A 13850-nucleotide genomic window follows, 5' to 3' on the forward strand; every position below is an offset into this window, starting at 1 on the left:
ACTAACCAGCAAGGCGCCAACCCAGTGGACCCCCGCCACTAGCCAGCAAGGAGCCAGGCCAATGGACCCCCCCGCCGCCTCCCAGCAAGGAGCCCGTACCCGACAACTGCCCCCAGTTGTCAACAAATACAAAATTGTAGCAGGAATCAATCTTAACAGATAAAAAACATGAGCTGTAGCAGCTAGGGCCATCCGCCTCAAAACAACTCCCCCCTCGCTGCGACAATGATCCCCCGTTACAACAACAACAGAAAAAAAAAAAAGAAAGGCGGGTAGGAGGGAAGCGACCAGCAGGCTGCAGAGACGCCAGAGAGTGGCTGAGCCGGTGCCAAGCAACACAGGAACCCCTCCTACCTCTGCTGACCTCATACCGGCTGGCCTATCATGGCCAGTCAGCACCACAGCAGCCCCCTGAAACTGCCCAATCCCGGGCCTTTCAACCCGGAGCCTAACACTCCTTCTTCTCACCGTGCTCCCTCCTCCCCCCCCCTCGACCCCTAACTGCTCTCCCTGCCCTCTGAATGACCCCCTGTCTAACCCCCCACCACCACCACCACCAATCGCCGAAAACCCAGGCCTGCTCCCCGAGCGTGCCTCTGCCCACATTACCTTGGCCGACCAGACACTATAGGTCCGGTCGACCTCCCAAAATGCAAAAGAGAATTTCCTTCCAATGCCCTCGGTAAAGAGTGGTGCCTATTTTGTTATCCTCCTTGTAAATTCAAATGTCCAAAGATGATACTTGCTGATAATCACATTCAGAAATAGACTGTAAGTTCCTATCTTGAAGATTCAGCCATAAACGTCAAAACATGGGCCCTTGTGGATAACCACACAAGAAAGACATCGTCTATGTATCTTTGCCAGGCTACAATGTGTGGAAAAAATTCAGAAGTATAAAGGAATTCCTCTGAAAGTACGCTACAGTGCCTGTGTCAGAAGATTTACATTGGAAGCATAAAAACCCGACTTACTGAACACAAAAGCTGCATCCACACTCGTAAGATGCAAGCCCCGATGGTCTCACACTGTGTAGCATATAAACCATCTTTTCACTGACCTCAAGTGGGGGATCCTTGAACAAACTGGCGATTCAACAAGGAGAAAAAAAAAATCAGATTGCCCAGTTGAACATGGGGGAACAATTTTGGGTCTTTTTTTGGACTCTGAGACTCCTCATGGCTTAAATCTCGAAATTGAAATATATACAGTAATTTGACCTTTTTATTCAAGATTAGCCTCACTTTTCTTTTCAAATAGTATAAATAATCATCAGAGGTGGCCCAGTGTGGCTACTTTCGGTTAACATTCCCGGGCCAAACCTTCGTGATACAGGTAAGGTTGGGTTTATCGCCTGCCATTTTCTTACTATGCTGCACTGTTTTGGTGCTTGCCCTGTGCTCGTTTCTTTTAACATTAAGGAGAACGCCTGCTAAATCTGCACTTATGGCACTTGCTGCTCCATGAACTCATTTTGTGTTTTGTATTTTAGGAAAAATGATTTGGCATCTACTGCTGGCCAGATTTTGCTGTGCAACAGGTTGACTGGTGGCCATTTTGAAAACTGCGGGGTAAGAGTGAACTGGGGATCGATCCTACCCCTGGAATCCCTTGTGCAGATGTGCACCCGTGAACCTGCGATGAGGTAAAAGCTGAGGAAGAGGGAGGTTGGAGGGGACTTTAGGAGGGGCCTTCAGTTTTTTTGTTTTTCAGTTTGGGGTTTTTTTTCAGGGGGGAGGTTACATTTCATTTTGCCTAATGAAACAACAAAATGGAATAAACAAGATACAAAGCAAAAGTAGTAAAAAACAAGAAAAAGCAAACAGAAAACAAAAAGAAATGAAAAGTGTTCATGTGTTCACCCCTACAATTTACCCACATGAATGATTTTGGAAATTGCCCTCCAATGCATTAAAATGTGCACCGCACACTGCCATGTGTAACATACATGGCAAACTCTGCAACTTGCCCAGGGCTAATACATTTAAAAGACAAAAGTCCATTTTTTGCCAGAAAGTGCTTAGTGTAAGAACCGTTCAAAGTCCTGGGGAGCTTTTAGCTCAAGTTTTCACTTGCACAGTTTTTTTTTTTCTGTAGAATTTACTTCCCTTTCAGAATTGCAGGAAATTAAAATCTTGGGCAAAGGTGAACTCTGTTAAAGTCATTCAAGCAAACTTGCCTGCGGGCCTTTTCGCATTTGTCCCCCCCAATCTGACCCAATATAGCAAAAATGCACACAAAGGCTTCCAGGGGCCATTGCCAGGACGTTTTACCCCCGTAATAAAACTGGATTCTATTTGAAGATTTTTTGAATTTCCTGGTGCTCAGTACTAGGTTTGTGTTTTGTATGAAAAATGACACTGAAATATCAATGAAATTTGTTTTCTTTTATCTTGTTTTCAAAACAAAACACATAATATTGTGTTTAGTTTTTCCATTTCAGTGCCATTTAACGCACACTAAAATGGGAAGAAAAAACAATAAAAAAAAACCCCAACAACACAGAATAAAATGAAAACACCCCATCAATGAAACAGAATAAAAACCCAAAATGGAACCCCCCCCCCCTCCCCCCGCAGACTTAGTATTTATTATAATGCCAGCATTTGGTAAACAAATGTAGGAAATAAAACAAAAAAAATCAATTCAATTTCTAGTAAGGTCAAATGGAGTCAAGCTCCAGCTGCGGTGTTTTATTTATTCAAGTCTCAGGTGTGGCGACTAGGAGTGGAGGGCAGAGGGAAGGAAATCTCGTCTACATTGTGAAAACCCCAAAGGAACAGGGCACAACCAGATCCACCGGGTGCGGCCTTGCCAAGCCCAGCCCTGTGACTTTTGCTTCTCCTGCCCCGGTTCTGTCTGCAGATTTCCTGCCACTCGCACGCTCTTTGCTGAGTGATAAGGAGGTGTAAGGCACCTGCGACAGCAGCTGGGGTGACCTGGAGTTGCTGAGAGTAGATCTGGCAGCGCGGCCCGCGCCCATTTCTGGCTGTCACAACCGGAGGCCCGGCCCCTGGCTTCCTGATGCAGAGCAGAATTACGGAGCTCTTCAGGTATGTCCTGCGAGAAAAGTCATCAGCGGAAACCTTTGTTATATTGATGGCATCATCCTCACCTTTACCCCAATTCAGGAAACTAACCATGTGTAAAGACAAAGGCCATTTATGATATTCACTGACGGGTTTACAGCAGAGGACCAGCTAAACTGGACTTCATCCGGCTATACTCAGTAATCAGCGGTGCTCCACTGAAATAAGCTAGATTACGTGTCCGCTCCCCCATGCTGCTGAATATCGGGCTCATCTATAGATAAGATTTGTTTGTTAATGATTAAATCTACCTGAAAGCAAAAGATCAGCCTTCACATCTTAAATCCATTTGGTTTTGACACGCTAGAGTACCGGGCTCCGTTTTTTCTTACACTGCACATCTGAAGAAGAGGCTCACATAATCCTGAAAGTACAGGGATTTCTTTACACAAATCTTAAGGTGGTTGTGGGCCACAGCCTGCCATGAAGCCGGTGTTCTCTAAGACCAATATAGTTATTGTAAATCTCTCTTGTACTACTGTAAGACATAACATACTGATGGAATCACTAGCAGACAAAAGATCTCCCTCCTTACGAGCTGGAGTATATATGAAAGCATTGCATAAGATCCTGAAAATGCAAGGAGGATATTGCAGCCATTGTTCAACAGCAAGACCTACTGGTTGGTTTAAGGGCAGACTTAGATCAAGTTCCAGGGCAAACTGTGATCAATGCTTTCACATGAGGCCCCATGGTTGGTCTTCGACCAAGGCCCAGGCATCAGAACCCGGCCTCCAGGTCAGGTCATGGCATAGGACCTGGGTCCAAGCCAAGGCCCCAGTGCCTGCAGCTGCCCTCCAGGTCTGGATGCGGTATCGGGCCTGGGCTCGAGGCCCAGGCTTCAGTACATGGCCTCTGGGTTGGGTTGGGTCATGGCATCGGGTTTGGGTCCAGGCTGAGGCCCCGGCGACGGGACCTGGCCTTCGGGTCAGTTGCGGTGTTAGGCCTGGGTCTGGGCCCAGGCCCAGGCCTAGGCCCCAGGGTTGGGACCTGGTCTTCAGGGATGGCCACGGCCTCAGGCCTAAATTCTGGCTCTGGCCTAGGCAAAAATGTCGGCCTACACAAGTCTGAGGTTTCAGCCTAGTCGCAGCCGGCCCACAAACCAAAATTTGTGGGGAAAAACCTTCCAAAAAAAACCTGAATAATAAAAACACATTTTTTTTCTCTGCACATCCCTATTTTTCATAGACCAGTCTGCTGCTGTTTGAGTCCTGAGATTTAGTGCTGGTATGATAAGGCAAGGTTCTAGATTCCTCTTTTTTCGCTTGTTAATTCACAAAGTGATTGGCAGTGCAGGGTGTTTGGTTTGCTATTCCTGAGGTGAGTGTGTGTATGGAAGAGGGGGAGAATTGAGTGAATATATGTGAGAGTCTGTGGGTGAATGAGAGAGTACGTGTGAGTGTACAAGAATGATCATGTCTTTGTGTGCGAAAGAGGGTATGAGAGTGAACATGTGAGTGTGTTCATGCGTGTGTGTATGTGAGAATTTGGGTGCATGCAGACGCCATGCCCGCTTCCCAATCATTCTCAAGGTGACTGGAAATCAGAGGTTTCCAAGTATTCCTGTATTACAGCAGGGTTCTGAAGGAGCTCCAGTGAATTGCGCCCAGCCGAGGACCATTGCTGCAATGACTGAACTAATGTGAGTTGGGAACATGCTGGATCAGACCAAGGTCCCTCGAGCCCAGTATCCTCTCTTCAACCACGGCCATTCTGGGTTGCAAGTACCCGGCAGATTCTGTGAAGTAAACCTCATTTCTGGTACTCACTCCCAGGGATAGAAATGGCTTACCTTGTGGACCTACCTAGCTAATAATCGGGCCGATTCAGTAAAGTCCGCGGGAGAGTGTGCACGCGATACAGTATTTAAATGAGGCCCGGCGGTAGAAACAGGCAAAAGGAGGAGCTAGGGACACTACTGTGTCCCTAGCTCCTCCTTTTGGACTGGAGCGGTGGCTGTCAGCGGGTTTGACAGCCAACGCTCAATTTTGCCGGTGTCGGTTCTTGAGCCCGCTGACAGCCTCGAGCTCGGAAACCAGATGCCGGCAAAATTGAGCGTCCGGTTTTTGACCCGACAGCCGCTGGCCGATTTCAATTTTTTTTTTTTTTTTTTTTTTTTTTTTTACTTTTTTTACCCTTCAGGACCTCCGACTTAATATCGCCATGATATTAAGTCGGAGGGTGCACAGAAAAGCAGTTTTTACTGCTTTTCTGTGCACTTTCCCGGTGCCCGAAGAAATTAGCGCCTACCTTTGGGTAGGCGCTAATTTCTGAAAGTAAAATGTGCGGCTTGGCTGCACATTTTACTTACTGAATCGCGCGGGAATACTTAATAGGGCCATCAACATGCATTTGCATGTTGATGGCCCTATTAGGTTCGGCGGGTTGGACGCACGTTTTCCGCCCCTTACTGTATCAGCCCGAATGTTATGGACTTTTCCTGCAGGGACTTGTCCAAACTTCTTTTAAACCCCTCTATGCTAGTTTCCTTGATTATACATCATAATATAAAATATGGGGAAATCCCCAGGTCGTTGCAAATGAAGGTTCATGATCCTTGCCCTGGTTCCAAGTGAGCTTGAAGTCCAGAGGAGCAGGAGGAATTGCCCAGTCAAAAAAAGAAACTATTTTGTGTCGTGAACCAGATATAGCCTTCCTCAACCCAGCTGATTACAGCTGAAAAGATGGCAGTTTAAGGTTTTTTGGGTTTTTTTTGCTTTTTTAAAGAATATTACTGTAAGTGAACACTGCTTCCAGTAAGCATTACAAACCAGGTTCCCACCATTCAAATTCATTAAAAGAATATTTTAAAACTGACGCTGCCTCCAAAATCACAGTCACGGTCTCCCATGGTAAGGGCTTTCTACCATATTTATTTATTTATTTGATTTAGATTACACTTTTCTCAGGGATCCTCTCACGGTGCTAGATGGAGGCTCTCTCGGGGACAGCTTGAGAAATTACTTGATGTTAGGAAAGGGTATCTCGGCCAGTGGATCAGCCCCTGGTAGCGCGTCACTTCTCGCCCTGGCAGCCATGCTGCGCCTCACGGCATTAACAAGGTCCGCAGTTTCTCTCTCTCTCTCTCTCAACGTCTCCTGAGGAATTGGCTCTTTTCCCCCCCTCGCTCGTGTTTTTGTGAGGTGCGTCAGTGCAGAGCTCCTGAAAGCAGTTTCCACCGAGGCTGCGGCCAGCCTTCGCTGCTTCAGAGGACATTGCTGTGTAACCTCATTGTGTCGCGGGCCTCCTGGAGCAGGGCTGGTGGGAAGGGAAGGCCGGCTGTGTTTGATGTGGTTTTTTTTTTTAGAAAAGCACATGGAGCTATATCAGACAAATATCACATGAAAGAAAAAAAAAAAGCATGACTTGAGCTAATTCAACTTTGTTATGTTTTGTATTTAATCACACAGTTCCTGTAGCCACACACACACACAGACGTGCTTTTGGCAAAATTTGAAAGAGAAAAGTTAAGGCATGGAGGAAGCAAAGTTGCCCCCCTCCCCCCCAACACACACACACTCACACACTTACACACACTCTCTCTCTCTCCTCTCTTTTACTTGTCATCCTTTCCTGGAGTCTACCCGATTGCTCAGAGCAGGGGTAACTTTTTGGGTCACTCCTTTTTTTTTCACCGTAGGTCCCATATCCTACGGGAGTTAAAACGTGGCATTTATTCTCTTTTTCTCCCACGGTAAATCAGGGGAGCCTTCTTTACTTTTTCTGTTCCACATTCCATGTCCATGGACCTGAAAAAAAAAAAATGAGGAGTGATCCAAGGTCACTTCAGGCGTGGTCAAGAGGGCAAGCAGCAATAATTTAATGCACACAGACAAAGTGCAGTGCATTTCAGGAGCAGGATGTGATGGAGGTAAAGTACAGATGACGTGCACCAAACGTGAGAGCAGGCTCGGGGTGATCATATCTGATCATCTCTAAACGTTGCAAAATACTGTGAGAAGGTTGTGAAAAAAAAACAATGCTAAGGTACACGGGGAACAGTATTAGCAGCAGAGAGAGAGGAAAAGAAGAAGTGACAATGCAAATCATTAATGAGACTTTATCTGGAGTATAGAGTCCAGTTCTGGGGGTTGTATCTCCAAAAGAATATGGACAGTAGAGGTATTCCAGAGAAGGGCCATCAAAATGCTCCAGAGTCTGCACCGTAAGCCAATGCTGAGGTTTATGCATAGGCCTTCTAGACTTGGGTATAGACCTGCAAAAATATGGGGGCAGGAAAGTTCCTTCCTCCCACTGCTCTCTGGATTGCTCTAAAGCCACCCCCATCATTGCCCCCACCAGCAGACTTCAGATATTCATTTCTGCCCCACCGCCACTCACTGTGGACTGCGGTTGTCATCTCCACCCCCACTGCAGACCTACAGCATCCATTTAACCCCACCCTTGAAGACCTCCAATGTCTATTCATATGTCTTTTCTTGGACATCCAAGGTCAAATCTCTTTGCAACCCCGTGGACATCAGGCTCTGGGCATGCTGTGAACAGAAGGCAATGAGTGCAGGTCCAGAATCAAGTGTGTGAACCCTTATGCTGTGGTGAGATTGACGCTACCCAACTGGTGACCCAGCTGGTTCCTCCCTGACAGAAGGCATGAACCAGAACTGAGCTTGACCTATACCAGCCTCTTCCCCTGCAGGTTGAGACTTTGGATTCTGTGGCCAGCAAAATTAAGGAGAAGGTCCTGTAGAGAGCGGACAGGCATGGTCAGGTCAGTAGACAGGCAGTAGTCAAGGCAGGCGGCAGACGAGGAGCAAGGAAGTCCAGGCAATGGTCGAAGCAGGCAGAGATGAGGCAATGTCGGGTTCCAGGCAATGATCGGGGCAGGTGGAGATTAAGCAACATCAGGTTCCAGGTAATGGTTGAGGCATGGGTGAGCAGTCCAAGGAGAGAGCTGGGCAGGGCGAGGAGAAGGCAGGAGCTGGCAGGATAAGGTAGGGTAGAGGCAAGGCAGGTTGGGATAAGGCAAGGCAAGCTGGGACAGGACGAGGCAAGGCAGGCTGGGACAAGCTACATGCACTGCAAGGCATGAGGACCTGTTGCTGAGATGCCAGCTAGGAGCGAGGTTGAGTTGAAATCCCCAGCCTGCGCTGTCATCTCTTGGCGCTGCTTCCTTCTTCCCGCCATGGTACTTTCAGGTTTCAGCGTGCGCCATGTACGCACACATACGGAGAGCCAGGGAGGAGAAGTATGGCAGCAGCCCGGGCTGAGTGAGGCTGAACACAGAACCGGCCTGCGATCAGCCAAACATTACAACAGGGCCTTGCCATCTGCAAGGAAGCCCAAAGAAGAGAGGGACACTACAGGGGCTGTGAACATGGAGTTCTGGTCTAACTCAGTGCCTTCTTTTCACAGGGTGCTTGGATCCCTGATATCTGCATGGTCAGCAAGAGGAGGTTTGGAAACTGAAAATTGGAGGTCTATAGGAGAAAGTGGGGAGGGGTCAAAATGAACATTGGAGGTCTGCAGAGAAGTGGGGAGAAATGGACATCTGCAGTCAGATAGGGAATAGACAACACTGGACGTCCACTGGTGGAGGTGAATAGGGATTAAAGGATTGGATCCAAGATCTTGGGGAGGGGGAGTGCTACAGCACCAACAGCTCTTAGGTGTGGGAAAGCCAAATTTTGTAACAGCATAAGCCCTATGAAATAAGACTCAAGGATCTAAACTCGTATCCCCCAAAGGCGAGGAAAGCATTGGAAGATAGGACAGAAATATTCAAAGGTTAACCTAAAGTACAAGCAGCAAGCATTTTCGGTAGAAAAGACGTTCTAGAAAAGCAAGTAAGGAAACGAAGCTCAGGAGGAGGTGTAACTTAAGGAAATGCTGATTGGGTGGAGGGTCTTTGAACCTTGTTTGATGATGCAATGGGGCTAGGATTGGGATGGTTAGAAGGCCGGCTGAAGATTTGCTGCCTCCCAGCTCAGGCGAATGCCACTCAGCAGAGAATAGCCCTCTCCTTTCCGCTTCAGCCACTCCCCTTCCCAGGCAGTGTTCAGGGAACAGGAGTGGCGGGGCTGAACTTGGAGCAGACAGAGTAAAGGGGGAGGGGGGAGACCATGTTGGGAAAGTTAGGAGCGGTGTAAGGAGGAGAGCAGCTGGGAGATGAGAAGGGATTGGCTGCAGTGAGCAGGAAGAGAACGAGGGAGGGGCAGTATATGCTCGTGGTGCGTGCGTGTGTGTGAGAGAAGGGATAGGCGATGCGTGTATGGATGCCGAGCTGGGTGACAGGGTAGAAAGGAGATGAGGATGCAAAGTGAATAAGTCCTAGGGCTCCACTGCAATTAGGATTCCTTCCCATCTCAGATTTTATCCACGGAATCTCTCAGCAGACCCTGGGAACCTCTCCTCTCCCCCTCCAAAAGATCCAGTGATCCCCTCCTACTACTTCCTCCCATTCCTCGTTCCCAGAAGCTGCCTTCCTCTCCTTCCTCAATGCAATATAATACACAAAACGTGGAGGACAACAACAAAACGCAGCGGGGTAGATTTTAAAAGAAGCGAGCGTGCGTCCCATGTGCATGCGGTTCCAGGCGGGCGCACATGGACGCGGCTGTTTTATAACATGCGCACATCGGCACGCACACGTCATAAAATATGGTTCCCCCACGCACACGTGCGCCAGATTTTAATATCCGTGCGTCCATGTGCGGGCGGGTGGGGGACTTGCGCGCGCAGGGTGGGGAATTTTATAAACTTCGCGCGTCAATGCAATCGGGCCTAGACCAGTTCCCTACTAGAAGGAAACTTTCCTGTCCCCTTCTTACTCTGCCTTCCTTTTCCCCTCTCTTCTCCTCCCCAATCCTTAAAACTCGTTTCCCTACCTTTTTCTCTTTTCAGAAATTACTTCATCCCAGCCAGTCCCCTCCCCGCTCAGACTCCGCCCCCCGGCCCGCACTTTTACTACGGCCCGGCACTTCTGCGCATATTGGGGGTTTCGCCGGGCCCTTTCAAAAATGCGCTCGGCGTGCGCATGGGCCCAGCCTCGCGTGTAAACCCCGGAGTATTTGCGCGGGCCATCGAAAATTCGGCCGAGTATGTATTGACAAAATTAGACCATGAAAGCCAGGTTCTCACTGTATAAAAATGTCACAAGTCTTAGTGAAAAAAAAAAAGACGTCAAAAGACAAATTACTGATATCTGGTTCAACTGTTGCTAACGTGCAAACACTACCTGACGCTGCCAGCGTTTCAGCACCAAGTGCCTACTTCAGGGGCCGCACAGATGTTTAACTAAACGTAAAACAAAACTGATTAGACAAAAATTCATATACTGAGTCATAGAAACTTCTCTTCCTTCTTCCTTCTAATTATAACTCTATATCTTTGACCATGTTGTTATATCCCAATATTTCTCAAGATGATGCTAATTAGATTCTACAAAATACCTTGGACATTTGAACTGGATCTAGTAGAATTTTTACATCCTTTCTGTGCGATTTAGCAGGTTTTGCATATAAAAAAAAAAGTATTTTTATTATCAACAAATCAACGGATCTGCCATGGGGGCTACTCTGGTCCTGTATGTGGATGTACATGGGAGCATTTGAAGAATGGTGGGTTCCTGCATCTGCTTTTAATAAATGCATTAAATTGTGGTGCTGGTTTACTGACAATATTCTAATGCACTTGCTTGGAAACGTAGTTGAGTTACCGGCTTTCTTTGCATGGTTGAATAGTTCTGATAAAAAATCTGCAGGTCACCCAATAAGGTCAACACAAAGTCTGTTTCATTTCTGGACATTACAATATTTATAGTTGATGGCCATTTTCAATTTTTAGAAAGCTACCTCCAGGAACACGCTTTTCACATTTTTCTATGTCAGCTGAGGAAGCTGTGTGAGAATTTGCCTACTGGGCAATTCTTATGACTTCAGAGGTTACAGTACAGCACTAAGGAATTTAAAGATCAAGCACATGATAAGAAGGATCACTTTTATGAGTATTGCTACCCTAGGAGGACTGTTAAATACGCCTCTTCTTGAGCACGTTGGGCTAATCAATATCTGTTATTACAGTCTAATGAAAGGCACTTGTACTGTGTTGTCTGCTCCCTCTTTCACCTAAAATCCATGTAATAATTCAATAATTGGGTGTCATTGCAATGTTCTAAAATTATTGCTATGCTTCAGCAGTTGCCAGTATTTGCTTTAAAAATAGGTTGCAAAATGAGGAGCCATATACTGTGGCCCTTCTATGAATCACAGCCCATAGAAAATACCTATATAGGGGTGTCCATGACCAGTCCAGATAGGGACTGGAGAGCTCAGAGGTGAATATAAGTGAACACTGGATGTCCACTGGTGGGTGGTGAATAGGGATTAAAGGATTGGGTCTTGGGGATGGAGCTGCTGAACAGGACTGAGGCATAATGTAGTGCAGTTAGTATAGCTGTGTTTAAAAAAGGATTGGATAAGTTCTTGGAGGAGAAGTCAATTACCTGCAGTTAATTAAGTTCACTTAGAGAATAGCCACTGCCATTAGCAATGGTTACATGGAATAGACTTAGTTTTTGGGTACTTGCCAGGTTCTTATGGCCTGGATTGGCCACTTTTGGAAACAGGATGCTGGGCTTGATGGACCCTTGCTAAACAAAACCCAAATAAGTATGTTGGTGAACAACACCTCATGAAATGATTTGGGGGGGGGGGGGGGGTTTAAATATGGAGCTTCTATGGTTCTTCCTCCTGTTTGACCAAGATATCTTTATTCCAGCCATGGTGAATGCATTGTTTTTCAATCCAGAATATTTCCCCAATGGAATTTTTTTTATATTGGAAAATCCCACTCTCTGTCGTCTTCTGTTCAAGGGATAAACAGACACCCCCCACCTCATATTCCGTGGCAGTTGAACAAGCAAACAGTCGCAGCACTTCATGAACCGATGACATTTCCTTAACCCAGTCATCTTTGGCAGCTGTCTCGGAGCACGCTCTGGTGGGATCCTCTCATTCTTAATGAGGAATGCTTAGGGAGTGTAGGAGGAAGACCTGCCAATAGTGATTAGAGTTTTTCACATGCCATTCCTTGGTTTCTCAGATACCACCTCTCCCCATTCTAGGAAATGTTTATCTGTGTGTTGGCACGTGGGGGTGTGGATCCGTCATGTGATGATGATGGTGAAGAAGAGCATTATCAGCTTCCTCAGGCTGCTTTCACATTTATGTTGAAACGGTCTATTAGGGAATTTGATGTTGAAGGCTGGAAGAGAAATCTCTCTTCACAATATTTCTCATGCTTAGGATATGGCTACAGGGGGAGACAAGTCCAAAATTCACGCTTCAGCTTCAGAAACGGTTGAATTGCACGTTCAGTCTACAGATCAGCCACTGACCTAATGGAAGCAAGCACAAAACGGCAAAGAATTGATGGGAGAGCACCAATGGGAAACAATGAAAGAACTTGGAATGCAGATACAATAAAAATAATCTGGCCTTCACTGATATAAACTCCAATTAGAGATCTGAACAGAAAGCAGTTAGAAGAAACTTCAGCAAGCTGCAGGTCATTTATCTGGCTAAATTTAGGACTGTGGAAGCCTGTGGAGCACCGAACTTGTATACGGCAACCTCTTTTTGTGTTTAATAAAAACTTTAGCAATATCCTTTTCCAGGGTTTTGAATTATTTTTGCTGTACTGTGCTGTTTTATGTATGTAAGCATTGCTATTTCACAGGCTGTACACTTCTGGTATGTTCAGCAAGCTGAGTTTCCTGCTGCCATACTCTTTTCTCTTCACAGGCCATTATCTAATGCCAGGACAGCACGGCACCGGAACAGCGGTAGGGCAGGATTAAGAGTTCTCATAGCCTTCCGGTCAGGCACCAACCTCCACTGGCCGTAGCTTGAAGCTACGGTGATCCAAAGATTTGACCTAAGTCCATCGCATGTTTAGAGAGGTGCCCTCCCCCCCTCCCCCCATAATCCCAACCCCCGCCTAAGGTCACGACAATTGTGAATCCACCCCTGGTTCCAGTGCTTAAATAAGCAAAAGGATGCTGTCACTTAGGATCGAGATGCACCAGCAGAGTTGCGTGAAAGCCCCATCATGGAATAACAGGTGGTGCTATAAATGAAAATTGAGCTCCATTTACCGAGCTGCATGTTGAGTATTAGTTTTAAAATGGCAACATGCTACTTAAACAGGCTTGGGGGCATGCGGTTATCCTCCTGCCAGCTGTGCTGTTGAAAAACATGTCACATGGTCAATTAACTTTCCCATTTCAGTGTACAGGCCCATTCCTCACCCTTTCATGGCTGTTCTTGTTCTCATGCAAAATATCGGTTAGGACTTTGAGCACAGTAGAAACTATTATTCCCTGCCTCCGTTAAATGTTTACCACTCTCCCACCACTAGCTTCTTTGTTCACACTTCCCAGTTGTTTATTGTTTATCAAGCTTGAAAGCAATACAGTTTTTTTTAAAAAACTGGACTACAAAACCAAAAACACTATAAATAAATAATATGTTGCATGCTGTGTGGGATAAATTATAAAAGAGCTGCAGAGAGGGGGAGGGGAATGAACAATTAAGCTTCACTGGGCAGCATCCTCCCACTATGTCAGCCAGGAAGCCCTGGAGTGAAGGTGGAGCACTGCAGGCTTACATTCTGCAAATGTATTTGAATGTAATCCTACTGAAAATGTTGGGACTGAAGCATTATTGTCTTATGAGGTCAATTTTCAAAGGGACTGCCATGGATAACAAACAGCTGGTTAATGGTGGGAAAACACCCCTTTGC

At 46.5% G+C, this 13850-nt stretch overlaps 1 protein-coding gene across 2 annotated transcripts in view; it reads right to left on the bottom strand.

Moving 5' to 3' along the window:
• The window catches only part of LOC115075126 (cholesterol side-chain cleavage enzyme, mitochondrial), a 92436-nt gene that overhangs the window by 63458 nt on the left and 15128 nt on the right, over positions 1–13850 (bottom strand). Inside the window, exon 2 of one of the 2 annotated variants that reach the window (XM_029575331.1) lies at positions 11942–12444. The gene's annotated coding sequence lies outside the window, so the exon portion shown is untranslated. Of the gene's footprint in view, positions 1–6649; positions 6818–11941; positions 12445–13850 lie in introns of those variants that run through there. The other variant, XM_029575332.1, reaches the window with a different exon arrangement.

The sequence above is a fragment of the Rhinatrema bivittatum genome, chromosome 13 (assembly GCF_901001135.1).
Source record: "Rhinatrema bivittatum chromosome 13, aRhiBiv1.1, whole genome shotgun sequence".
Lineage (NCBI taxonomy): Eukaryota > Metazoa > Chordata > Amphibia > Gymnophiona > Rhinatrematidae > Rhinatrema > Rhinatrema bivittatum.